We start from the raw sequence: 27,007 nt of genomic DNA on the forward strand, positions 1-27,007 counted from the left end.
TAACTAGTGCTATATTTGAATCTTCAGCAAGCCTATTCACTGTTCCATCAGGCCAGATGCTCCTGAGGCATGGGGATCTTGGTAAGAACTCATGAACCTCATAGTTGCAAGCTCATTACTACACTTCCTTTGCCGTAAAATACATCTCTTGGGCAGTGGCAACATTGTGTGTCAATGAATATGGCATTCCGTAAGTCCAGGAATAGTAGTTGTGAAAGAAGAGCTGTAGGTAGGAAAATCAAATCTGTAAGTCAAATATGTGCCTACCCATGAAGTGCAAGGATTTGGGTCTAATATGTGCAGCAGCCACCACGTGACTGGCTGGTCCCCTGGGGTATGATGAAAGGTGAAATCTCAGAGTTGGTTCCGCTGTTTGGCATGTCGGTCACTCACCCCTTTTCCTTCCCTGTGATCTCCTTCTGCTGCTCTCCATGGTCCAAACCCAACCATAAATCAGTGTCAAGACTTTCAGATTTCTCTATTTTCAAAGTAGAAATTCTGAATTCCATGGGACACACTAGTATCTTTTCTCCCTGTCTCTCATTCCCACCCTCCCTCCACCTTCACTCTTCCCCTTCAGCTATAACACCAGACTATTTTTTATTTCATTTTTATTGATACAATAATTTCCTTCACAATATGATGGGTGAAGATAAATAACTACTCCTGTATAATGCTGTATTTAATTTTTGTTTTGTATTTGATCACTGAGATAACATTCTTTGATGGCTGTAGTAAACTTTACTATAGCCAAATGTCAAATCTCTCATTTAAAATTCTCCTGTCATTATTATTATCCACAGGAAGGTGTGAAATTATGTCACCAACTCTGTGAAATTTAGTGACAGCTGAAAACCAAAGCCCTTCTAACCTTCAACATATGAACATTGGCCAGTAGATAAAATGTATTTTCTCATTATGTGTGTCTAGTTCTCTCCTTTTATTATGGAGAATAAAGCTGGCATCTAAATCACAGGGAGCTAAAAGTCTACTGGCATTCCATTATACAAGGCCTCCCATTGGAAATCAGGCTTCAGGCACAATAAATAAAACAGAGCTAACGGTGGCAACGAATTGGAGAGCTGAGAATGTACATGGCTATCATGAGGAAAAGGGTGACTGTTTCATTATTGCTGCTTGGTCATATTTCACTGTTGTATGTGTATGGACACTATTCACATGATAGAGGACTTTCATGGTGCGATAGTTTTTCTTTTGTGCTCTAACAGGGAAAAAGGTAAAATTCAAAACCATGAATTAAATCCTTAAATTCCAGATGGAACCTCATCACTAGAGATATAAATATTAAGCTTTTTAATGATCTGTAAGAAATGCAAAACAATGTCAACATCAATGTTTTGGATTGTAATGAACCTGTGGTTAACCTTTCAAGATATGCAGCCAGCAGCTTGTGCTACAAAAATGGGCTCCAGATAGAAATGATATTTCTCAGCCAGCAGGGTGTTTTCCATTACCTTAAAATGTTCAATATTTCTGCGCACATTAGCTTTACTAATTGAAGCTACTTTAATGCTCTCGAAAGGTTTAAGAAGCAAATGTGGAGGAACACTGGTATTGAGAAGATTGTGCTGACTGATTAGCAACGTGTTTCTGTAAACAGGCAGCACAGTGGTTGGCCTACCTGTTGGTGTACTATTAGACCTTGATGAAAAATGTTAATTTTCATTTGTGTTAATGGCTTTTGACGTTGGTGCTTCACACACCGTTTACTGGCCTTCTCAGTAGGTACGGATGCCAGCCTCCCTCAGGATGGCTTTCCATTTGCATTAAGTATTCATCACAGAGATAAATAGTCATGGCCTGACACGACACAAATGATGGATTTGAAGAAATCCAAGCAAGTCCCTGGGGATGGAGAAAAAGGAATGTGAGGCTTTTGCTCTCCTGAGATTTGATGGAACCTTTGCAAAGCTGTTCACCCTTTTCAGATGGCATGACTACAGACAGTCTACATCTGTTTATGTCAAGTTGTAAAATTTACATTGCTTATTTATATATACATTCAGTAGCCAGTCATGTAGTCAACACATAGTTTTCTTCAGTGACTACACGTATTAGGCACAGCTTCTAGAAACTGCTGTGATATAATTTCCAATTCTAGTGGTAAAAACTAGTTGGCAAATACCTCTGTGTTGGCATAACTTCAGGGAGAACCTTTCTGTCCCTTCATAAGGAGATGATCTCTTAGACTGGCTCATTCCAAATGTGAAGCTGAGACTGTCTCCTGCGTGCCATTGCTCTGCATGGAGTTTACTGGAGAGGGGAGTAACACTGGGGGAATTCCAGAACAGAGCTGAACATAAAAGGAAATGAAAATAGCATGTAAAAAAGAAGCAAAAATAAATAAATAAATTGAGAAGAGACAGAGCTTGAAAATGAGAAGGAAAGACACAAAAACAGGATTAAAAAAAAAAAAAGAAAAGAAAAGAAATTCAAGCAATCCCCTCTGAACCCAGCAGCAACAGAGTACCCTGTGGTTGGTACCAGCAGTGACTCCATTTACCCTAAACTTTTGTTGGGTACATGTCACAGATTTCATTAATTCCTCCCAAAAAAGCAATGATAAATAGGTAGTGTGCATTTCATATGATAGAATAAAAGTGCTTTCTTATGTTCCTTGAGGTGCTATTATACAGACACACCTTATATCGAAAAATATAAATATGACATAGGTTTTGAAGCTGGCTATCTTCACCTTGGAAGTGTCGCAACGGATCTGCTTACTTACAGTCAAGACAGTGCTTCTCACTAGAGTCTTTCAAAATCTGTCCAGAAACAATGATCTTAGGCTATGCTGTTTTATCGGGACTATCGTGAATGTATAAACTTACTCATTGCTGGTAATGGTAAGCTGAATGGAAGCTATTGAGTAAGTTAATGTGTCTTCAGAGGTCCTTCTCAGCCTTTGCGAGAAAAAGGCCATTCACTTATAAATGCAACAAATATTTATTATAGACCTCCCGTATGTCAGAATCTGGGCTTAGCTCTGCAGATAGAGCAGTTGAAGAAGACTGCAAGGTCCCAGCACCCGTAAAATGCCAATCCTACATATTTATTATATTCCCTACCTCTCAGGAGGGACCCATCACCCATGGAAGTGAACTGGGCATGTCAGTTTTCAATCCCAGGGTTCTAGGGACCCAATCTTGAAAACATAATTGGTTAGGCCTCTTCTTCTATCTCTCTTTCTTACTTTTTATTCCACCAATGTCACAAGGATGAACAGGGTGCCCAAAGATCCCTCCTTTTCCTTGGGGCTACTCCAAGCACTGGTAAAAAGCAAGGTCTATCTTGCTGTGTTCCCTGTTCACTTCATTTTCTCCAGTGCCAGAGACTGTGGCAGACTCTCCTGTCCTCGTTATGCCTGGTGAGTTTCACAGTGAAGGAAGTAATAAGGGAAGTTCTGCTGGTGACATTTTAATTAAGAGACCTAGAAATGCCTAAATCCTACTGTGATATCACTGCTCTCACCTTCCCATACTTCTCAAAGAGCAGTTATGCACGAGGAAGACAGCCACAGTAAAGAAACCTTTTATATGTGGCTATTATTCGGCTGCTCAACTTAATGTACAACTTTTGCACTAGAGGGACACAAGAATAGCTTCATTTTGCTATGCTAAGGAGGCTGAATGTCTTAGAACAAAGCTGAATGTCTTAGACCAAAGCTGAATGTCTTAGACCAAAGCTGAATGTCTTAGACCAAAGCTGGCCATGTTCCCCTGGGGTTAGGTGAAGGTTCAGAGGACTTCCTTTCTTTGAAGGCATCACTACCAACTTCCCTGTCTGAAGCCCTCCTTAGTAAATTGTCCTGAGGCACAGTAACAATACCACCATAGTACACAGACTCAGATACAGGCTTGGCAGTATTTAGCTGTATTCAAATTGCCTCAGCCTATGGCCTTGTCATTTCTATCATTATGGCCCCAAGGCTTAGTTCTTATCTTCATCCCAAATCTTGCTGTTGCAGTACTATGCTCTGGGTTCTCATGGTAGCCCCCAAGGAGTGTTTGTTGCCACATGTCCCTCCTGTAATCACTTAGATCTATGACCTCCCTTGGCTTTTGGCTCTCATCCCATGATGCTAAAGGCTTGTGTCCACCCCTCTCCTGGTATTGGGAGCCCAGTCCCCAAAAGCCTATCTAGTGATGAGATCCTTGTTCTCCAAAGCAGACACCCTGAACATTGACTTGCAGCCCACAGGACTCTCCACTTGCACACAGCCTCATGCCTCTACTTCTATGCTGCTATTAGGGCCAGCTTGGAGCTCCAGGGCCAGCTATTGCCTCAAACAGGACTGTTTTGGAATTGTACTAACACATTGGGCCTCTCCCACCTGGCTGAATCTCTGCCTCCATCACAGAGCACCATCCACCCCATCCTGTTCTGCTGGATGGGAGTTCCTGGCTCCTCCTTTCTGTTCCATGTTACCATAGAACCATCATGCCTCCAATCTAAATTAATGGCAGAAAAACCCGCACTGTTCCTCCCTCATGGGACTCTCCTCCCTTTCCAGATTCCTTAAATCTCATGCCTTCTCTTCTAATCAAGGTGTTTCTTCAAGAAAAGAACATGGGAGATGTGTTACTTTAACGTGGTGGTAAGCCAACCTGGCTTCATTGTAAACCAAGTATTTGGAGTCCAGTCCACTGTGGATTCTCCACAGTGAAGGATGAGCTCTCCCGGTTACAGGAGCATGGAACATTCAGAACGTATGTGGGGGATGTTTGGGAACATAAGGGTTTCCATATGTCCCTAACTCACCTTCAAGTAAAACAGAGGCTGGCTTACAGGGATGCTACACTAAGATTATTTTTCCCTGAAGAAACCCCTCAGCTTTCTGTCCTCCTCAACCTGTCCTCTGTGTTGTGCAGAGGTAACCAGATGCTCGTCAGAGTCTCCAGAAGCTCCCTGCACACACAATGCAGAGTGTGAAGCCAGAGTCAGCCAGGCAGGGCACATCACGGTCTCCAACCTTGTAGAGACTCATGATTCCTTCTTAATCTCAGCATTCATAAATCCATACATGTTAGCAATGGTACTTGCATTATCTGTTGAGAAAAAAACACATTGGCAAAAAATTACGAGATGTATTTAAAAGTTCTTTTCAAAATGTTGAATTTGTTAATCATAACAAGCTATACACATATAGAAATAAATAGCTGTATGCATGGGCAAGAAAAGCCGTGAGCGCAATCCATAAGTCATGTACAGTGTACACATGCGGGGTCCATATGCCTGGCTCCTACTCCACAGCCCTGAGAGATTCTTGTTCTGAAGGTGTGTGCCACTGGGTCTGTGTGATTAGATTGTGGATAATTTCCTGCTGATACTAGGAGACCTACTGGTCTGTTCCAAGATGCTTAGCATCACAAGCACAACCTGAGCCCCATTTCCCAGTTACAGACAGGAAGTTTGGGGCGTGGGGAGGGGTTCATGCCTCCCAGTCTTAGATCCATCTCCCTGCTAACAACAGTGGAGGGGGCGGGGTAGGTGAAAAGTCTTCAGTGAAGAAGAGGTCGCTTCTCTTCTCAGAGCAAAGCCAAGGAACAGTGGGCTGTGTGCTTAGTTCTTCGATATGTCTTCAACATTTATTTGGTCTGAATTGCTAGGAAATACTGACCCTCACCCAGAAAGTGATAACCAAATTGGTAACCTTTCAAATGAGCAGCGTTTTCTCTTCTTCCTTTGGTCGCTCAGTGGCATATTCTATGAAATGGTGATCAGCAATTTCTTTTCTCAAAGATGAAGTATCAAAACTACATGGATAAGATAGAAATATATTGTCATACTTCTCCTTTATCCATAAGGGAAAAAGAAGTTATCCCTAAAAAATCATTCCTTTTCCCTTGGTGAGGCAGCCGCTGGTATTTCTATTATCCCTTGTTGCTGTTTGGATCAACTGTCCTCGACATCAATTTATGCTCTTAGTAAGTCTTCAGTGAATCGTCAGAATCAAGGCTTGTCTAAGGCAACATATTTCAAAGATAGAAAAAGTTTCCAAAGATTTATACATCTACCTCTGAGAAAGAAATACAAATTAAGCCTTCAATTTCCTTCCTGAAGCTCATTGAATAAAATCTACTTTCTGGGTAAGGTCTATGAATAAGACTTCCCCGGGGCCTAAATATACTGTTGTTTATTAATTTCATTTTCCTGCCAAGAAAGTATTTTTTCCAAAGAGGCAGTGAGTCTAATTATTGCCAGGAATGATCACAACCCAAATTTAGAAATTATGGAGTTGAACAATAGTCACCTTAATTCTCTCCTTTCTTGAAATAAATGCATTCTGCATTCTTTTGGTGCTTATTGAGCACCAGTCGTGTGTCAGGTCTTGATAGCAATGAAAATAGGAAGGTGAAAAAGACACGGTCCCTTTAAGTTTTGGGAAAGCACAGTGTGCAAGGCAAGCACTGGAGAGGTAACAGGTCCAAATTTGGGGAGATGGAAGAAAGCTTCCATCACTGAGGGCAAGGGACATCTCAATGAGACCTAACGAAGAGTAGAAGTCATGGGACAATCTAGACCAGTGCTCCTCAAAGCAAGCACCATGCACGGGTGCCAATTCATAAACTGCATGTTATTGTAACAAGATAAGTATAAAATTGAGAGCAGGCATTAAGAAGCTTTTGGAGTAGTTGGACAAATATCCAAACATGTGATCAGCAGGTTTTTATTTTATGTTTTTATATTTATTTGTTTCTAATAATTGGTTTCAATTGTGTTTTGGTGCTCGCTTCGGCAGCACATATACTAAAATATATAAAATTGTGTTTTGTAAAAAGTTGTAGTCTACAATGGATTGGGAATTTAGCAAAAGGAAAACTGGTACTTTTTCATCCAGGATTTGAGAAGCAGTGATCTAGTGTGTGGCTGGGAAGGGCTGGGAAGAGGGCACAGAGAAGCAGATTCTAAAGCTTGCCTCTGAGGCTGGAAAGACAGGTATGTTCTGGGAACTGCAGTTCCTCCCAAAGCATCTTCTCCTAAAAGACATTATCTTCTTCCTACAGCTCACAAGCAATCCTTTCTCTGATCCTGGTAATTCTTAACATTGTGCATGCTCTCTATGTGTCTGGCACTCCATTACGCACTTTATCTGTGCAATCTAATCGTTATAACCAAATGACAAGGTAAATGCTCTTATTTTTCTTATTTTGTAAATGAGAGAAGTAAGATTTGCCAAGGTAAAGCAACTTACCTAGGTTACATCCAGAATGCCAACCCAGGAATCTCTGTCTCTATTTAGTCATCTAGTCGATTTCCTAGTTGTTGTTATACATTAACTTCATAAAATCTCTGTATTTGGGAAACCCCATCCCTTCATTAAGAAGTTGGAGAAAAGCTTCCAATTCTTCTCATCTTCTTAGCTACCCCTAGAGTTATCTCTCCTTCAAACAACACAACTTTAAGCAGAAAAAATATCTATCACCCTAGGGTTGTTTCTTTTCTCTGCACATGATCCAAGCTTTCACCTGTTTACCTTTGGGATCTGCTGTGAAACATAATCATGGCTTGAGCTACCAAAAAGCACATATGTCAGTTTGATTTCTGACCCATTTGTTCCAAGTACATTTGCTAGTATAACTTGTAGTCACCAGGGTTTTGAGAACTTTCATAAGGATCCTTTTTTTCTTCTTCTTGCTCGTTTCAGACTAAATCAGGGATGATGATGACTGCAATAAACTCCACTGAGATGATTAGTGCTCCCTGAAATGTGGCTCTCTCTGGCAGGGCTGCACTGATTGTTCATCACCCAGCTGGTTTCCTTTATACTTTATACCACCTCCCGCAATGGTGCTCCTGGTCTCAGGGAGGTTGCCAGCTGACAGAGTAAACAAACAGCCATACACCCTGATTGCAAAATTTTCTAAAAGGCAAACATCTCTCCCAAGTGCCAAGACAGAAAGCGTTTTAAGTTTAATTAAGTTTTTCCAAATGTATTCCAGTCATCAGAGAAGTACAACTCCCCGTGAATTTGCCTGTGGTGATAAAAGGGGTTGAGTCTATTCCATGAGGTGACGACCATATGGACAGCTTCTCTGAAAGAGATAATGAACAGAGCTACATTTCAGAGAATTTCAAGGAGTTTTGCAGCAGGAAAAGATATTAAAGATTATCTCAGATAATCTGAACTATTTTATAAAAATCAAATTTGAAAGGAAATCATCTCGTCTTCCATACACACACTATGATTAACAGCACATTCAACCTGGGATGCATAATTGTATCCCAGTTCTTTACTTTCTGGATTAAATTGCTGGGAAGGGGTAGGAAAATTGGCATTGGGAGAATGCAGTGTTCTGACCAACTGCTGAATCTGAAGGGAATCACAAGCTTCATTTAATAAGATGTTTTTCCTCCAATTTAATTTTGACCTTCACGTTACTCCTTTCACTTTCAAGCCCACATACCACACACCACACTCACTGCTTTAGTCATTACATAGTATCTCTTCAGAGGTGGAGCTCGCTATGCTGCCCAGGCTACTCTTGAACTCCTGGGCTCAAGCGATCCTCCCTCCTCAGCCTCCCGTGTAGCTGGAACTATAAGTGTGTGCCACCACACCCTGCTTCTCTGATGCATTTCAAAAATCTTATTTCAAAAGGTGTTTACATCTAGGATGTCACTGACTACACAACTAAAGTAAAAAGTTGACTAATTTAAATAAATTAGCATTATCTTGCCTTCGTTCCCAATTTTTGTCTTAATATTTTTCCTTTTTTGGCTTCAAAAATCTGGGATGGAAGGGTTGCTTAGTTGATTTGATCATTTGTTGATCAGAATAATTATCTCTTCATTTCTAAAATAATGCAAACTCTTAACTTTAAAAGATGTTCTTTTAAAATAACTCACTGCAATATCCTCATTTTAAGCAGATCCAAAACATTTAGACGAGATGAGACTTACTACATCCTCATACTTTTTAGTTTTATTCTTAACCACCTCAAACATGATACTTTCCTACATGTTCAACTCCATTCTTTAAAAATAGCAGTTACCAATTAGAGGATTGAGAAAAATCAGTGAATGCAATAGGAAAAAATACTTACATTTGTGTATTTTCTATAATTCATTAGTATTTGAAGATTTATGAAGTTTATAGCTATCATAGTTTGTGTTTGACTTCAGTGTGTTGTAATCTACCAGCTCATTCATTTACAGTGTTTCATTTATTTTCAGAATAACCATATGAAAATATTTCTTAAATCCATACATATGTCCCAGTTAATTTGATCTAAAATGCAGAACATTGACTTTTCACTTCATAATGTAGATTCCAGCAATAGGTGTCTTCCATGAGCCCTCCTTTTCCAGTTATTTTAAGGTGGAGTGGCTCTACCGAGGATAGAAGTGTCCTCTTCTTTGTCTCAAGCCCATTTTCAAATGTCTGAAAAATTACGTCCTTTCACAATTCTCCACCAGCTTAAAGGGTTAAGGAATGCTATAAGCAGAAAGGACAGTTAGGGGTCTCAGCTAATAACGAATGCACATTAGAACCACTTAGACATGAGGCATTTTGTTAAAATGCCAATGTCCAGGCTTCAACCCCAACCCAAATGAGTTAAAATTGCTTAAGGGGAGAACCTAGGAATTAGTCCTTCGTTTTACAATTCTCCAGGTATTTCTAATATGCAGCCAGGTATGGGAACAGCGGAAAGCACGTCAGCTTTGGAATTGAAAACACCTGAGTTTGAAACCAGTGCCTGCCATTTACCTGTGCTATAATTGAAGATAATTTACTAATTTTTCTGAAAATCAATTTTCTTATTGATGAAATTGAAATAATTACCTTATACAGTTAATGAAAGAATTACATAAAATTGCATATGTGGAGGAACCCAGCACAATATTAGGCAGCAAGTACGTTTCCAATAACTAATAGATTGCCTCACATGTCCTGTCTGACATTCACAAACTGCCATTTCTCTGAGAATGATGATGATATTAGAAGTATGATGTCCTACATCACACAATCAAAGACATACCTATCTGCTTATGTTTTTCAAATAACATACTATGAGGTTTTCTAGAAAAGACAGTGGCCACATTTTGCACAGATTACCTTCACAAATGACAAGCTACTAGAAATCTTCCCCCAATATACAGCACAATGTGTTCAATGAACAAAGGCTTATCTAGTGTCTAAGTGTCAATACATAAGAACTTTTGAAGCTACATTTTTCAACAGCATATTGAAATTCAGGATAAAAAGTAATTTGGAAAAAATTCCAGAAATGTACAGTATGTCCTCACTCTGCGAGAACATGTCACAAAGCATGTGGGCTTAGCAACTACACTGAAGCTAAATAGAGCTTTTAGGCAAGAGTCAAATTCTGAATTATACTCTAGCCAATTACTAAAAAGCACTTCTGTGTCCAACTTGAGAGACCACAAGATGTTTTCACTGTCCATGATCTCATTTTTATTTTATTACTTGTTATTTACAATCTAAGCCATGAAGGCAAGCTAAAGACCCCAGAAGAAGGAATAATTTCAGAAATTGGAAATACAATGAAAAAAGTAATAAAATGCACTTGTTCTGACTCAATAATTTGGAAGTAGGTGATAACTGTATCTAGGCATGTCCAGCATCAATAAAAGTTCAATAATGTCATTGAGATGAGTGAAAATTGTTTTGCTTATGTAATAAGACACGGTGATTTCAAGGCCATGGTCTGTACATCTTGGATTTATGTGCTTCCTTAACTAGCAGCGGTTGCTGACATTGAAGGTGCATTCCTTAAAGTTTAACTCTGACTTTATAGGAACTCAGGCTGGGCCTTTGCCTCACCTATTCCAAGTATGTGATCCTTTGGTGCTGGTGGGAATTCAGGTCACTTAGATTGTTAGATAGTAGTGCAGGAGGTTGGAGGAAAAGCAAGGGAGCTATTCGTAGCCAGTCCCTCCTACTCCACTGAGTGCTGCTCAATGGAATTAATAGAGGCTGCTTCCGGTTTGATGCACTACTGCCTATCCTAAATTAGAACCATAACTTAATTGATATTAGTCATATATTATATCTGATTACCTCTGGAAGAAATTGTCATAAGCACACGTTAGTGAGGAGTAAGGAAGGCTTTTGCTAATAACACTACATTTCAGAGTGAGTTAACAATTAATCATCTACCCCTGACCTTTACTAAAGGGCAAGTCATCTATTTCATATGGAACAACAAAGATACTACTATGCATAATTTCTTACGAGAGGAAGCCCAAAAGTGTTCTGTGTCAGATTTTGAAGCATTTGCTTTTAACCTCAAGTCTCATTTATCTCACATGCTTAAATTACTCCTAACACAGTGATTCTCAAAGCGTGGTCTCCTGACCAGCAGTAACCGCATCACCTGTGAACCTAGTACAAGTGCAAATTCTCAGGCCCTATTCCAGAATGAATGAACCAGGAGCTCTGGTGGCAGTGCCATAAATTTGAGTTTTAACAATCTCTCCACATGATTATATGTACACTAACATGTGAGGTCCACCACTTTAAAGAAGTTGATATGTAAAGATACTCATTAATTGTCAGATACTATAGAATAATCTCAGGAAGCTGCATTTACAGACACCATTGGTTATGTCACGCTTCTTTCAATATTATCTGATGTCCTGCTCTGAAGAGAGAAGGACTGACCCAGGATTTATTTAAAAATCATATTTAAGTACTTGTTAATTGCTAGGTATGAAAGAAGCAAGGGCAATTCAGACAAGCTCTTGCACTTGGCAGGATTAGATGAGAAAAAAATTATAATAGGGCAATAAAATACCACACCAGTCACTACTGACAGCTGTCTACATAAATGAACAATTTAGAACCAGGAAACAAACCATGCCACTTTAGAAGAAACTCAAGTGTTCATTTGGGGTAGCTGCACACAGAAGTCAAAGGTTTACGCAATATATGATATTCATGTTCATCTTCTATTCATTTAGGTGCACTGGAAAGCACACTTGGTAGCAGAGGAGCAGCCTAGGTTAGTAGTGGCGATCCTATAACCAGCAATAAGGCTACCTGGGATTATATATTAATTCCACCATGGGATTGTCATGACCTGTAGACCCAAGCCTACTCCAACTCTAGGCCACTCCTGACCATCACAAAACATATTATCAGACTTAGCCTCAGCCCCAATACCTTAGAGACTGAAAACAGGTTCCACTGCTCCGTCTGATGCCCCTGAACTACTGTCTGCTGTAGGAAAGTGCTGGTGACTCCATATTGCTTATCAGTAAGAAATACTATTTTCCCCATCACCCCATCATTAATGACCTAAACTAAGCCTGGGTGAATGCCCCTTTGTATAGTGCAGCTGTCGTTCAGTTCATCAGGCCAAGCCCTGTCCTATTTGGATTTGGCTTGCTTTCCTTCTCAGACTGCCCATAATGCTCTCATTTCAGAGTGCTTTGTGCTCAAGCCCATGTGTATAAAAATATATCTCCCAAACAAGCCTTGACTGGCTATATGACATTTTCACATGACTAACTACTTTGTTTGGGATTACCAAAACTACCTGTCAACATGAAAATGTCATCAAATCATATCACCCATTAAGCCACTTTCTGCAACTAAAATACAAACTCGGGTAAAATTATTGGTGTAACAGGCCAGGCCTTACCTAGGAAGAATGGAACTTTCAACAGTATTTTCTCTGTGACCATCTGGTCAACCTAGAAACAGTCTCAGAAGACTATATTTTTAAAATTAGGGTTGGCACAAAGTCTAAAGGTGACTAGAAAGAATCATCAGATGACAGATGTCCCATGTCTTCTAAGAGCTCAAAAGCACTGTGAGAAATCACAGGATTAAACCTGAGCGTTAATCTTAATTTGCAGTATGACCTTGGACAGTTTAACTGTTTGGACTTTGTTTTCCTTATCTGTAAAAGTGAATATCAAAATATCTACTTTGAAAGGTTTCTGTCCAAATTAAATGAGAGAGAATATAAGGGCGTGTTTAACTGTGTCAGGAGCAACTTAAAAAAAAAATCAACAAAAACAAAAGATGTTATTTCAAGTGACACCTTTGACACCTATCATTTTTCCATTTTCTGTAGTCTGTACTTGTAGAATCCCTAAAGTAGGTGATAAAATGGGTTAATTAGAAATCTAGGATAGCAAATAAAGGAAAGACAGAGCCAAGCCATTGAGAATCCTTGCAAGTCAACAGCATGAAAATAACTAACGGGTCATTTTAGGAATCACAGAGCCTCCCATTGAATGGAACACACAAGGGGTCATCTGGTCCAAATTTAGAAACTGGTGAGATTTTCCTCTCCACATGCCCTGTCTCTGACCAGCAGTGTTACAAAATGGTCACACTGGGACTGCCAGTGGCTTCTCTGCTGGAATAGATGCTTTAGCAGAGTTAACTTTAAAATAATGCAAGCAAGGAGGAAATGTATATTACAAATGCCTTAGATGGATTTGATCTATATACATAATATCTCCCTCCAGTGCCTTAGTTTTATGACTTGGCAGTGGAAGTCATTTTGACACAGGGTCTTTAATAACATTGGTGTTCATTCCTAGACTATTTGATACACCCAATTAATGTATTCTGCAGATGATCTGTCAGCCTCTGAGACTGCTAAATGAATCAAACTCATTAAGTGCTCCTCTTTTATTAATAGCACAAGTCCCACTGCTGCGATGTAGAAATGCTATTAGTAGAGGTGGCTTCTGCCTCTTGTTTGAACACATCTTACAAATAAGTCAGCACTGAAAGGGATATGAATCACGATAACTGTGTCTGTCACGTAAGACTGGAACAAATGGCTCCGAGCCTTGTCTGAGGGGCAGCAACACACTGCATCAGTGGCTCTGGGTGAAATCCATATCTAAGGGAGAGATTCTGCTGGGAAAAGCCTGCCTGCAATTAAGTCTGCTCTCTCTAAACCACTTCTCAGTCAGAAATACCATTGCTAAAGCCTTCCTTCTAAGAAAAGAAAGCACAGAATCATTGATTATTAGATTAGGAAAGAACCAGAAGATCATTCCACTCAGTGGTTATCAGCCCTGACTATAAATTAGAATCACATGGGATGTTTCAGAAAGAAAGCAATATCCACTAAACAAGTGGTACCGATCTCAAAGGATTAAAATACAGAGTCTGCTCTATAGCCACAACTTAGTTATGTTACAAAGAGGTATCAAGAAAGTCCCAAATATTTAAAAATTGAGCCATAGAACTTAAATAGGCCATGGGTTAGAGAACACATGAGAACCAAACAATAGTGGCTACAGAATATATTCATATGTTGGAATGCAGCAAAAGGAATATTTAAATATAAATGTATGGCTTTAAATGGATAAATAGAAAAAATACATAAAATCAATGATTTGTTATTCAACCATAAGACATTAGAAAAAGAGAAATGAATTCCAGAACCAGCAAAAGACAGGAAATACCAGAGATGGGTGGAAATCAGTAAAATCAGATATGAACTAGCAATAGAGAACAATAATGAAATCAAAAGCTATCTGTGTTGGCTCTTCAAGAAAATCAGTAAAATGAATCAACCTCTAGAAAAACAGAACAAGAAAAAGTGAGAAGGAGAACCAAATTACTAATATCAGGAATAAAGGAAGAGACAGCAACGATCCCATAGATACTAAAAGAAAAGCAAGTGAAATACGAACAATGTTCTGCCAATAAATTTAAAAATTTAGATGAAGTGTATAAACTCCTTGAAAGACACAATTAACCAAAATTGACAGAAAAAATAGAACACTGTAACATCATTATCTGTCAAGGAAATTGAATGAGTAATTAACAACATTTTTATAAGGAAAACTCTAACCCAAGATATTTTTGCTGGTAGATTCTGTCAAATATTTAGGCAAAAGTACTAGAAATTTTACACGAATTTTTCAGAACATAGAGGAAGAGGTATCATTACCCAATGCATTTTCTGAGGCAATAATGTGATATCAACACCAGACAAGACCACTATACAAAGAAAAAATTACAGATCAATATCCTTCAAAACAGATACGAAACAGATTTTTGTATCTGTTTTATATCTGAACAAAATATTGGTAAATCAAATCCACCAAAATGCAATTGTAATAATGTACCATGACCAAGTTTGTCATATAAACAGAACAGACAGAAAAAAATCTTACGATCTTCTGAGATTATATAGACACAGGAAAGCATTTGACAGCATTCAATACCCTTTCACAATAAAAATGTTTAGCAAATTAGAAAATAGAAGAAAATTATCCAATCGAATAAAGAGCATCTTCAAAATACTTCCAAATAGCGTCATAATGACAAATATTCAATGCTTTCCCACTAAATGTTGAAATCCACACAGATTTTAATTAGACAAGTAGGAAATGACTGCTGTGAGAAGCCTAAAGGACTATTTAAAATATTTAACATATCTCAGAGAGAGAGAGTAGGCATTCCACCTACAGCCAAACTAGTTGCCCCCAGCTCTTGGAGACAATCCCCATTCAGGTACAGAGTTTGAAAGATGGGGCCACCACAACATCCATATTTTCAGCACACTTCGTGTAGGGCAAAGTCATGGTCCTATGGTCCTTCCTCTATGTTGCCAAAGGTCAGTGCCCAGGGCAACAGTCCCACATCCACGGAAGTACGTGAAGGAACTGCCTGTGAATTAAAGAGGAGATGGTGATCCTGAGAGTAACACACCATAAAAAACCAGTCAGGCCTGGAGTCCAGCCTGAAGTTAGTTCAGAGGGAACACCAGGTTTCTAGATCCAGAGGGATCAGAGCAGAGGACGAGCAGCAGCACCTACAGGCACTCGCAAGCCTCTCTGCATGAGGCTAGGGAATGGTCCTTTAATGGCAGCCCAGACCCGAGGGGTGAGGTCTAGCCATGAATCTTCCTCAAAAAGGCAAATCCTTGGGAGGCTGTGTTCCATCCTAGGGAGGCTGAGTCCAACTCTCAGCCTCTCCTCTGCCTTTGGACTGCCCTGAAGTGGTGGAAAATGAAACTTTTCAGGATGCAGCTGGCTGGGAACAGGCAGAAAAAGACAGGCTGTGTCTCCCGTGGTGTCTCCCTGCCCCTTGGGACATAGCAGGTGGCAGAGACTTGAGAAAGAAGCCCAGCTGGTCAGCAGCTTCTCAGAGCTACCTGGGATGCAATGGAAGCCTCAGGATAGAGGAAGGACCTATGTGATCACCGAAGCCTCTCCTCCCAAGAGAATGCCAAGGGCAGGCACGTGAAGGAATGGGCAAGTTCTAGGTTCATGTTGGCCAGAATTTCAGATGTGTTTATTTATTTTAAGCCATCAAAATATCCTTTTCTGGGGCAACAGATGAGGAACACACACACACACACACACACACACACACACACACACAGAGTAAGGCTTTATTAATCATGTTTGAGGGTCTGCCCTAAGCGGACCTACCGTACAACTTAACCTAAAACTAGACTTATCCTCTAACTTTGTGGAAGGGCATCCAAATCCCTCAAAGCTCCTGATACCTGGAAATCCCTGCAGACTTGCAGCAGATCCCAGCCAAACTTTTTTTTTTGTTTGTTTGTTTGTTTGTTTTTTGAGACGGAGTCTCGCTCTGTCGCCCAGGCTGGAGTGCAGTGGCGCAATCTCGGCTCACTGCAAGCTCCGCCTCCCGGGTTCACGCCATTCTCCTGCCTCAGCCTCCTGAGTAGCTGGGACTACAGGCGCCCGCCACCTCGCCCGGCTAATTTTTTGTATTTTTGGTAGAGACGGGGTTTCACCGTGGTCTCGATCTCCTGACCTTGTGATCCGCCCGCCTCGGCCTCCCAAAGTGCTGGGATTACAGGCGTGAGCCACCGCGCCCGGCCCCCAGCCAAACTTTTAAGCTGAAACCCCTGTCTCCTAAATCCCCATGGCACCTTGTGTAGCCTTCAAGGGGGTTTACAGAGTAGCACGGGAAAGGAAGACTCCTGCAGGTCTGAGCAAGACTGCAGGCGCTCTGAAGCATCCCCTCCCTCCCCCACCTCCTTGCTGAAAACTGTTGAGGACCGACTGTGGTATGAGTGGAATATCTGGTGTGGAGGTCACTGGGGAAGTAATAATTAGAGAAACACCACTGTCAAGTGAGTGAGAGATTGTCTGAGGAGGTGAAAAAGACTTTTTGGCAAAAAGTGAAATTGCCAAAAAGGAGCCAAAGTCAACCACAGAGACTGGGATTGGGGCCATGATAAAGGATACAAAATTTCAGTTAGACAGGAGGAATAAATTCAGGAGATCACAACAGTGCAGTGCAGTGATCACATTTGATAACAATGTGCTTGTTGCATAGTTGAAACTTCCTAAGCGAGTAGATTTTACATGTTCTCACCACAAAAAAAAGTAAGTATATGAGATAACAGATATCTTAAGTAGTTTGATTTAGTCATTCCACAATGTGCACATACATCAAACATCATGTTGCACACCATAGATAAATACAAATTTTGTCAACTTAAAAAATTAAGACAAATAAATTTCAGGTTAAAATTGCAAACAGTTATTTAGAAATTATAAGAAATCCTTAGAACATAATATTTTCAAGAAAAAATATATATACGTGTATATATATATCTCTCTATATATATATAGTATGATTCCAATTTTATGTGTGACTATAATCTTCAGGTGCCCAAATTATTGGACACAACGAAAGTGGTATGATTTTAGAAGAGCAGACAAAACAACAGTAGGACAAAACTGACTCTATTAAAAGAATTCTGCACACACAAAAATAAAGAAGAAATAAAGAAAAGGAACAGGATAGCAATGCCTCAAAGAGAGCCCCTGCACCAGGTGGTCCTGCCATCAACAAACTCAGGAAGCCAGTGAAGGTGGCCGTGGGATGTATAGGGTAACCTGCTGCACACAGAAGCTGGCTACAGTCACTACATCCCCTACAGATTAGAACCCACAGTGGCCTCAGACACAACCTATCATGTTTACTCTGCCAACTAAGTTAACCTCGGAATTTAGAGAATGTGATACTCTAAAGGGGGAAAAACAAATTCCAGAGCTGCTTCAGGAGTTTTGCCAGAACCCTGGTAAAATCTCTCCCTCTGAAGCCAGGTTGGCCTGAAACTGCCCCGTCTTACTTCTGAAATTGATGAAGACCGCATCTTAACCACTCATCCTCTCCACAGTGTAATGATTCCTCCCAATAAAAGGTCATGCTTGCAGGACTGGTAGGTTGGCCAACCAAATTCTCAGCATAAAAATTGTTAGACATTTCTTGGTTGATTTGGTTGAACTTCTTGTGTGAGCTAACATTTTTCAGGGAAGATTGGATAAGTTCGTTTATGAAAGCATACGGGTTGTCAGAGCCCATTAGGTAGGCACAATTAATTAGTTAAACAAATGAAGCTCCTCTTGTTTACCTTGATTTCCCTGGGGCTTCCTGAGGATGGCTGCTCACGGCTTCATGACCAGCAGTCTGTGGAAGAGGTTCCAGGGATTGATGGCTGCAGCTTTAGCAGTCAGGTTGGAAAGCTTTTTCTGTAACTACGTGGCCTAGGAACAGAAAGTCGTTCCAGCACGCTAGAGGCCGGATGTACCTCCGAATGCCATGTGTGTGCTCTTTCTACACAGAAATGTGCTCTGTGAATTCGGCTAGCACTTAACTTGCGATTTGGCTGCATAATATTAATAGAAATCACTTGTAGCCTGTCTTCATTCCTTTGTTTCAGATGACACCTAATCAGAGTTTTAGCAAAATCCCACCTATCATGCTTCTATATTTAGACCTCCACAAAAGATAACACTGTTAAATTGTTGGACCTTGAGCTAGCATTGTTTTTGTAAAGATGTCTGCACCTTATTTCTGTTTCACTTTTGTTTTTCTTAAAGTATATTTTAACCTCAGAATCTATTTGGACAGTTTATTTTGCAGAATAATGCATGGCTCAGAAATGAAAACAGAGTAAATTCTTCTTTCCATTAGAACAGAGAACAGGCTCTAGAGGGGCAGCTTAAACCAGACCTTATAAACTGAGAGGGGGTCTACGTGGATTTTCCCACACCCCGCTCTGAATACTGTAAGTCCCCTGATGTCTCACATTAACAATGTCCAGTCTGACCAGAGACGCTCCAGAAAAAAAGACTGAAGCCATCTCATTGTGTCTCATAGACTGACCAACCATGCCAGTTTCCCTGCTACCGAAGGGGGTTTTGGGATATGGAACTGTCACTGGTAAAGCTGGTAGAGTCCCAGGATACAGGTCCAAACACTGATAATGGGACAGGCCCAGGGAGGAACATGTTTCACAAAGAAATGCTGGAGCGATGTCATCATGAGGTTGCTGTCCACGGCCATTAAGTGAAATGTCTTTGTATCCTTCCAGTCATTCGTCATGTCTGAGTAACCACAGCTACTCTGGATTCCAGCTCTTCTTCTGTGAAATGAAGGAGTAAGTGGAACAGATTCCTCCCAGGCCTCCTCCAGCTCTAACACTGATGTCTGGCTATAATCAGCAGATAAACACTACAAGGGAAAACAAAGGGAATCAAAAGAGGCAAGAGGGCAACGCTTCAAGTCAGATCACACTTCCTTCACTGCAGAAGAAGAAAAATTGCTGTTAGAAAATCGATCCATTATTGATTTTAGCAACTAGAAAGCTAAGCAATAATAACTAACATTTTACAGCATGTCAGTGCATAAAGCATTTTCACATATATGCCCATTTGTGATTCTCAAGACATAAATCCAACACACATAAAGTAGATCTTGGTATTAAGTCCATTTTACAAGTGAGCAAAGAAAGAAACTCAGCTGTGAGGAGTAACTTGCATGACATCAGCATGATCAGAAATGGCCAGAAGCAGAGCCTCTGGGGTTGGGCTACCTGGGTTCGAGTCCTGGCTCTGCCCTTACCGGCCATGTGATATGTGATGGTCCTGGCTGTACTTTCGGGTTCTGCTCTGCAAAGTGTGCATGGGGTTAACATCCTTTCTGCATCATGAAGTTGTTTTGAAAATTGAATATGCACATAAAGCCTTCCAACAGTGCTTATCACATCAAAGTTCCCAGCATTAAGCATCACCACTGCTATCTAGTACATGAAACTAGATTTAAAAACAAAAATGCGTATCATCTCAGGGATAACACATAGTCCTGAGGACTTTGTTTTCAGATACTCTTCTGCCATTACTAACTGTATAATCTTGATCTCCATTTTGAATTTAATTGAAACTACTAAATTCCTTTTCTATTTGTTGACATTTTTATTTCTAATGCCAAGACCATTTAAATGCATTCTTTATTTTGTACTCAATGCACAAATTACTTGCTCAAACTTACAGAGTAGAGAAATAGTTGATACAATGAAATAGACACTATAGGTCTTACTGTAATGATTCCAATGTTTCAGGTGATTTATTCTCCCTCTCCATATATGGACTATTCAACTAGTGAAAATCAAAGTTAAATAATTTCATTTTCTGATGTTGATTGTACATTTTTGTTTTAATTTTTTAGAAAGTTGTTTAAAAGAAATAGAAAGGACTGCTTGCCCTATATATAATGGATCCATTATAGATGAATATCTATTTTCAAATACTAGTACTTGAAACTAAAAAGGCCATTTCAAAATTGCCCATAAGTAAGTTTGACATTTGTGGCTGATGTCTACCTCCTTTGACTCAGTAATCCCATTTCTGGGAAGTTATCTTAAGAAAATAACTTGAAAAAAAAATGTACACACAAAAAGGATAGTCCACTGGCATTTAAGTGATTTTTAATATGGCACTTTATAGGCATGAGGAAATTTGATGCTTAAAACCAACCCATGAAGTATGAATGGTTATCCCTGTTGCCACACGAGGAAGGTGAGACTGAGAGGACCTGCCCATGGACCCGGGCTCCTACAGGCAGGAAGAGGATCTGTAGCCAACCACATCTATGCCACCTTTCATTCTGTGCCTTCTTCATTGCTGTGAAGATCAAGCAAGATGATGTACATCAGGTGTTTCGAGAATTACAAATATTATCAAAATGAAAGACTACGAGTGGCCCTTTTATGTCACAAGACATAAAAATATACAAGCTCTCAAAAAAATTGCATTAAAATTTAATTAAGATCATTTACATTTAAAGAGATATTTCTATTCAAGAATTTTCAGATGCATTTTACAAGTCTCTTCAGAATTTCTGTTAACAGTAGGGACACTTCTATTTGGTAGAGGCAGTGCCTTTTCAGTCTTCTGAGAGTAGCAGTGGTAACTGTGAAATGAGCAATACAGCATAATGGAGAGTAATGTCTCATCTCTAAGGAGGAAAATCTTACACCTTGATGGGATGTGACAGAGCAATCCTTCTGTGATTACCACAAAGCAGATCTCCAACACGCAAATGTGCCAGTGGGTTAAGTAAGGAGGGGATAGCACTGCTTTGAACTCCATTACCTAAGCCTGTTAAAAAGAAAAATGAAAATCAAACCTGTCCCTTTCTACTGCTCCCTGTAACTCTCACGCATGAATACAGTGGTTTCCAAGCGTGCTCACACACTTCTATCCTTAAGAAATTTATAGCACACCCTCTCAAAGTTTTATATGTATAAGTTGTGCATCTATACTACTATCATTAACCAAACTCTTAATACCAAATATACTTTACAAGTGAGGAATGTCAATCACAATTTTGGTTACAATTATACTTATCAATTAGATCAATACTGATCAATTAGAATTTATTTTGATAGGCTTCTTCCTAGATCTGACTAGACTGTCACAGTTTTAATCCATGATGAGGCTAATGAGGTGTTCTACTAGGAGTAGGAGAAAGGACAGCACTTTCTGTTTCTTGCTCACTTTTGCTGTCCTATTAACAGTTTTATTACTGTCTTCAGTCTGCAATTATCTTACAGGAAGCTTTTGTAAGTCTCTTGTTCATTTTATTAAAGTTAATCAAAAACAAGTAACATAGTTCACAAAAATGCTTTATTAGGCACTTATATATTACAATATATACATACTATGATGCATTAATGCGTAGTGCATACCTTGAATGTTTGGTGTGTCATTGATAACCTTCTCTATTGTAGAACTCCTTCCCTTGGTATATATCACAGAACATGCACCAAATTTGAGTGCTGGTTTCAAAGCGTATTTTGGATATTTTACAAATTTATTTAAGTGAGCTTTGTTTTCTAAGTATAGATTAATACTGGGCACATTCTCCTAAAACTCCTCACTTTGGAGACTAATGCTTTGACTTACATATTTTTAATACAGTTCTCCTTTCAGCATTGCAAAGTCACTGAAGACAGTTTATTAAGCTTTACATCTGTTGTGCCTAGTGCAGAGCTTGACACACATCATGCACTTAGTAAATTTCTTGGATGAATGAATGAAAAGCATTGACATTTCACCTTACTAAAAACATCTAAGGCTAGGCACAGTGGCTCATGCCTGTAATCGCAGCACTTTGGGAGGCTGAGGCAGGAGGATCCCTTGAGGCCAAGAATTCAAGACCAATCTGTGCAACACAGTGAGACTTTGTCACTACAAAAATATTTTTTAAAATAATTAGCTAGGCATGATGGCACACACCTTTAGTTCTAGCTACTCAGGAGGCTGCAGTGAGAGGACCACCTGAACCCAGGAATTCAAAGCCGCAGTGAGACAAGATGGCACCACTGCACTTCAGCCTAAGTGACAGAGTGAGACTGTCTCTCTCTCTCTCTCCGTGTGTGTGTGTGTGTGTGTATATAAAAAATACACACACATAAAATATATGTAGAGATATAGAAATTTCTCTCTATATAAAAGTAACTTTATCATTCCGATTAAGATTTTATATAGATGTATTACATATAATATATAATAGATGTATTACATATAATATATAATAGATGTATTACATATAATATATAATAGATGTATTACATATAATATATAATAGATGTATTACATATAATATATAATAGATGTATTATATATAATATATAATAGATGTATTATATATAATATATAATAGATGTATTATATATAATATATAATAGATGTATTATATATAATATATAATAGATGTATTATATATAATATATAATAGATGTATTATATATAATATATAATAGATGTATTATATATAATATATAATAGATGTATTATATATTATATATAATAGATGTATTATATATAATATATAATAGATGTATTATATATAATATATAATAGATGTATTATATATAATATATAATAGATGTATTATATATTATATATAATAGATGTATTATATATTATATATAATAGATGTATTATATATTATATATAATAGATGTATTATATATTATATATAATAGATGTATTATATATTATATATAATAGATGTATTATATATTATATATAATAGATGTATTATATATTATATATAATAGATGTATTATATATTATATATAATAGATGTATTATATATTATATATAATAGATGTATTATATATATATACACACACACACGTATATACCTATATAAAGAGAGAGGGAGAGAGTTACAAGTAGTCATAGTTTCAATCAACCAGCAGCTTATTGAAAACAGTATATTTCAGTGAAAATGGCTGGTGAGTAATATTAATTTTTTTATTTTTATTTATCACTTCCTCATTGTATATCATGTTATAGAAATGATAAGAGCCCTCAGCATGCTCTGTCCTGAACCACTTTATGTCAGTTTCCATGGCCAGGCTGGTCTCAAACTCCTGACCTCATGATCTGCCTGCCTCAGCCACCCTGGGATTACAGGCGTGAGCCACCGCGCCCAGCCAGCAGTGCTTTTAAATAACAAATACACTAAGAATTATTTATTTACTAAAATAAAGCCAACATTTTGATGAGTGGCATTTTATTATTTTTCTGAACTTTCACTCTCCTGGTGGAGACCAAACTCCAGAATACAGAAAACATAGCTCTTTTTTCTTTTTTTGTCTCTTGCTTCCTCACACAGCACCAAGTACAATACCTGCACATTCTCAAATGGTTAGCAATGGGTTATACATTTTACTTTGTCTTCTTTGATTTTCTTAGTAGTCAAATTAAAGGGAGCTAGTATGTTCCTAGGAAGTGCCTGACAATAGATGAATGCAGGGATGGATGAACAAAGGAACCCTGTGAGACCCAGTTACCCTAAGCCTGTTGGACCAAGTTGAAGCTTTCTTATTCAGATTCGCCCTTTAAACTATTAATTTATGAGTAAACATAAGGAAATCAGTCATCAGCCATTTCTTAATCAGTATAAAACAAACACTCAGGAACTGTCTCTTCAGCTCTCTGCTAAGAATGACTGAGTAAAAACTGTGACTTCACTGGGAGATGTGAGAGAATTATAAGCCCAAGTCAGGAGGGCAGCTGCCTGCACAGTTTTACATTTCTCCAGACAGTAGACATCACATATATTTATGGGCTTTTGGAGCAGAGTACTCTGTAATGCAATTTTAGCTCATCTAATTGAAAAAGAAAAATGGGGACTGTTTCCCAGGCATGTCTGCGTAAGCGTTCCCTGAATCCATGGTATTTGTATCAATAGAGGAAGTCATGGAGGTAAATTGAATTTATAGACTTGTGAAGAATAAATCAATTTCCCATGGAAAAACCCTAATACCAGAGCCCATACATAAGCTTCCTCCTTGGCTATTTTTATTTGTGCTTGCTTAGAGCATTGTAACAAAACGGAGAATTGTGGCAAGTCTTATTGAATCATTTTGGGCAATGAGACCATTTGAAAGATTTTACTCTAATCATGGGAATTTTCTATTTCCACAATAGTGCCTTGGCTATACAGCAAGCTATGGAATTCCCATAATTTTTACTTGGCTTTTGGATTTAAAAAAAAAAAAAATCACTCTTAGGAAATTAAAATGGACGGGGAAAAAAGGGAGAGGACTTTTAACAATTTGCCTTCCTAACATTAGTGCAAACTCCTTCTTATATTCTCCTAAGGGTTTACCTTTTTTTTTTAGATTAAAAGACATATTTGAAGATATAGAGGAAGCATGAAATTTTGGAAAGGCCTGTGTTGACCCAAATGACTAAAATGAACAACATCCGCATCTTAAACAAATAGACATCTTTCCATATTGCACCAGGCAGGGCTGCAGCTCGAAACAGATGGTACAGTCCGAAGGGCTGAGGGAAGATCGATAGCAGAACTGCTCACACATGTGTGGGCTCAGTAAGCATAAGGCGGTGAAACATGCCAGAGCCAGCAACCCTCAGCCTGTAAGGGGTGAGAGAAAGGGGCTGCTACCAGAAGAGGATGCAGCTATAGAATAGGGCCACGTAGACCAAGCTGGCTGGGGCCTGGCCAAGTCAGGATGGGGGAGGTGGGAGAAAATGCCCTTTTCCTTCCTGCCTATTCATTTTCCAATCTCTCGCTGGCATCTCCCATTGTCTAAACCCAACCAGAAGTTGACGTGTGAGAGGTAAGGGTTAACTTGTGCAAGATTGAAACTTGGAGGTTAATCACCAATTACAAAAAGAAAAAAAAAAAAAAAAAGCTGGCCTCCTTCAACATTCCTTGGGAAACTGGCCATTGCGCAGTTCTTAGGAACGTCAATCCTGTGCAACGTTCCTGTGCAATATTCCTCCGGGGCTTGGACCCCCAGTGATAATACTTCCCCCATACACTCACACACTCAACTGACAGAAAAAGGCTAAAGCCAAAGTGTTTGCCACAGTCTCCTGCAATCGTCCAGCCCCTCATCATAGCTGGAGAGGGATCTGTGCTTCTTGGATCACACAGCTTAAATTCCCATAGCTCTCATGGGGCTCTCATAACCACACCCGATTTTGCTAAACCTCTGTGTATTGCTCTAGAAAAAGTGAGAAATTAGGAACCCGAGTGGATTCCATCTCCTGACTGAGACTTCCCCAGTGAGTGGCTGAGATGAGTGCTGTCTAGTCATTTGATTTTTTTGCACTCAGCAGGGAAGCCAGATGGATGCAATCTGAAGAGGTCAGACTCCATGCAGAGCGAGATGAAAAGTATGCAGATTTAATCTGGAGAGGCAGACTGTGCCAGACCTCATGTTTGGTTTTGGGAGTCTCTCTCTCTATCTCTCTCTCTCCCAACTCCCCCCCTCTCTCTCATTTAAGTTGTATAGTCCTGTCCACAATTCATGCATTAGAACCTTAAGCTGTGAGAGACCGGGTTCTAGGCTCAAGCTCAGGAAGTGAGCGTGCTAAGGCTGCCTCCAGGGTCTCAGTAGTTGATGGGTCACAGCCAATCAGAGCTCTGTACAGGTCGCATTCACTCCACCGTGACTGATTTCACTTTTACAGCAGCACTGACAGGGCTCAGGGAGATAGCTGTTGACAAAGTTGATTTCTGCCCATTTGTGCTAAGGGATTGATCACTTTGTATTTTCCATCATCTTTATATTTAATGTATTTAATGTCCGGCAAATCCTCAGGATAGCAATACCAGCAATCACATTAATAGTTACCACTTAAGAATTTTCTATATGTGCACTATTTCTTACATTTATCTTCTGTTCTCTCAACAAGCTTATTTGGCATTTTAAGTATTTTATAAAACGGTGTTAGAGAAGATAAGTAATTCGCCTACATTCCCACAGCTAGTAAATGGCACAGCTCTCTTCAAACCTAGATTCAAACTCAATCATTAAACTATACTTTAGCACACTAATTGCAGCATTATGAAATAGCACAAACCTTAAGCTAAATGACTCTTTTCTTGTATTACTGGAAACTGTTAGGTGACCCTAGTGTCTGATCCATGGGCCAAAGTGGAGAAATAAAAGTATCAGAGGTCATAAAATGTTTAAGCGGAACAAATCTTTAGAGACATGATAGCTAACCTTGTTTGAAAAATGGGTTTTAGTTTACGGACATCATACCTAGAACCTAGAGCTCTGACCTCAAGGCTATCAAGCTGAGCTGGAACAGACCTTCGAGTCCCACAGATTGAAACAGTGAGGAAATGTGCAACACAATGTCACTCTGTGCTGTCTACAGAGACTTTCACTGTTTCTAAGAAAGAAAATCTGAACCAGTAAGCACTGTTTTT

At 39.2% G+C, this 27,007-nt stretch overlaps 1 long non-coding RNA gene across 1 annotated transcript; it reads right to left on the bottom strand.

The window, feature by feature from the left end:
* Window positions 1-1,280: 1,280 nt before the first annotated feature.
* Window positions 1,281-4,904, bottom strand: LOC114671820 (uncharacterized). The gene is made up of 3 exons (XR_003721950.2): window positions 4,783-4,904; window positions 1,643-1,866; window positions 1,281-1,322 (listed from the first exon to the last, which is right to left on the bottom strand). It is a non-coding gene; the product is annotated as an uncharacterized LOC114671820 (long non-coding RNA).
* Between the last annotated feature and the right edge of the window lie 22,103 nt (window positions 4,905-27,007).

The sequence above is a fragment of the Macaca mulatta genome, chromosome 13 (genome assembly GCF_049350105.2).
Source record: "Macaca mulatta isolate MMU2019108-1 chromosome 13, T2T-MMU8v2.0, whole genome shotgun sequence".
Taxonomy (NCBI): domain Eukaryota; kingdom Metazoa; phylum Chordata; class Mammalia; order Primates; family Cercopithecidae; genus Macaca; species Macaca mulatta.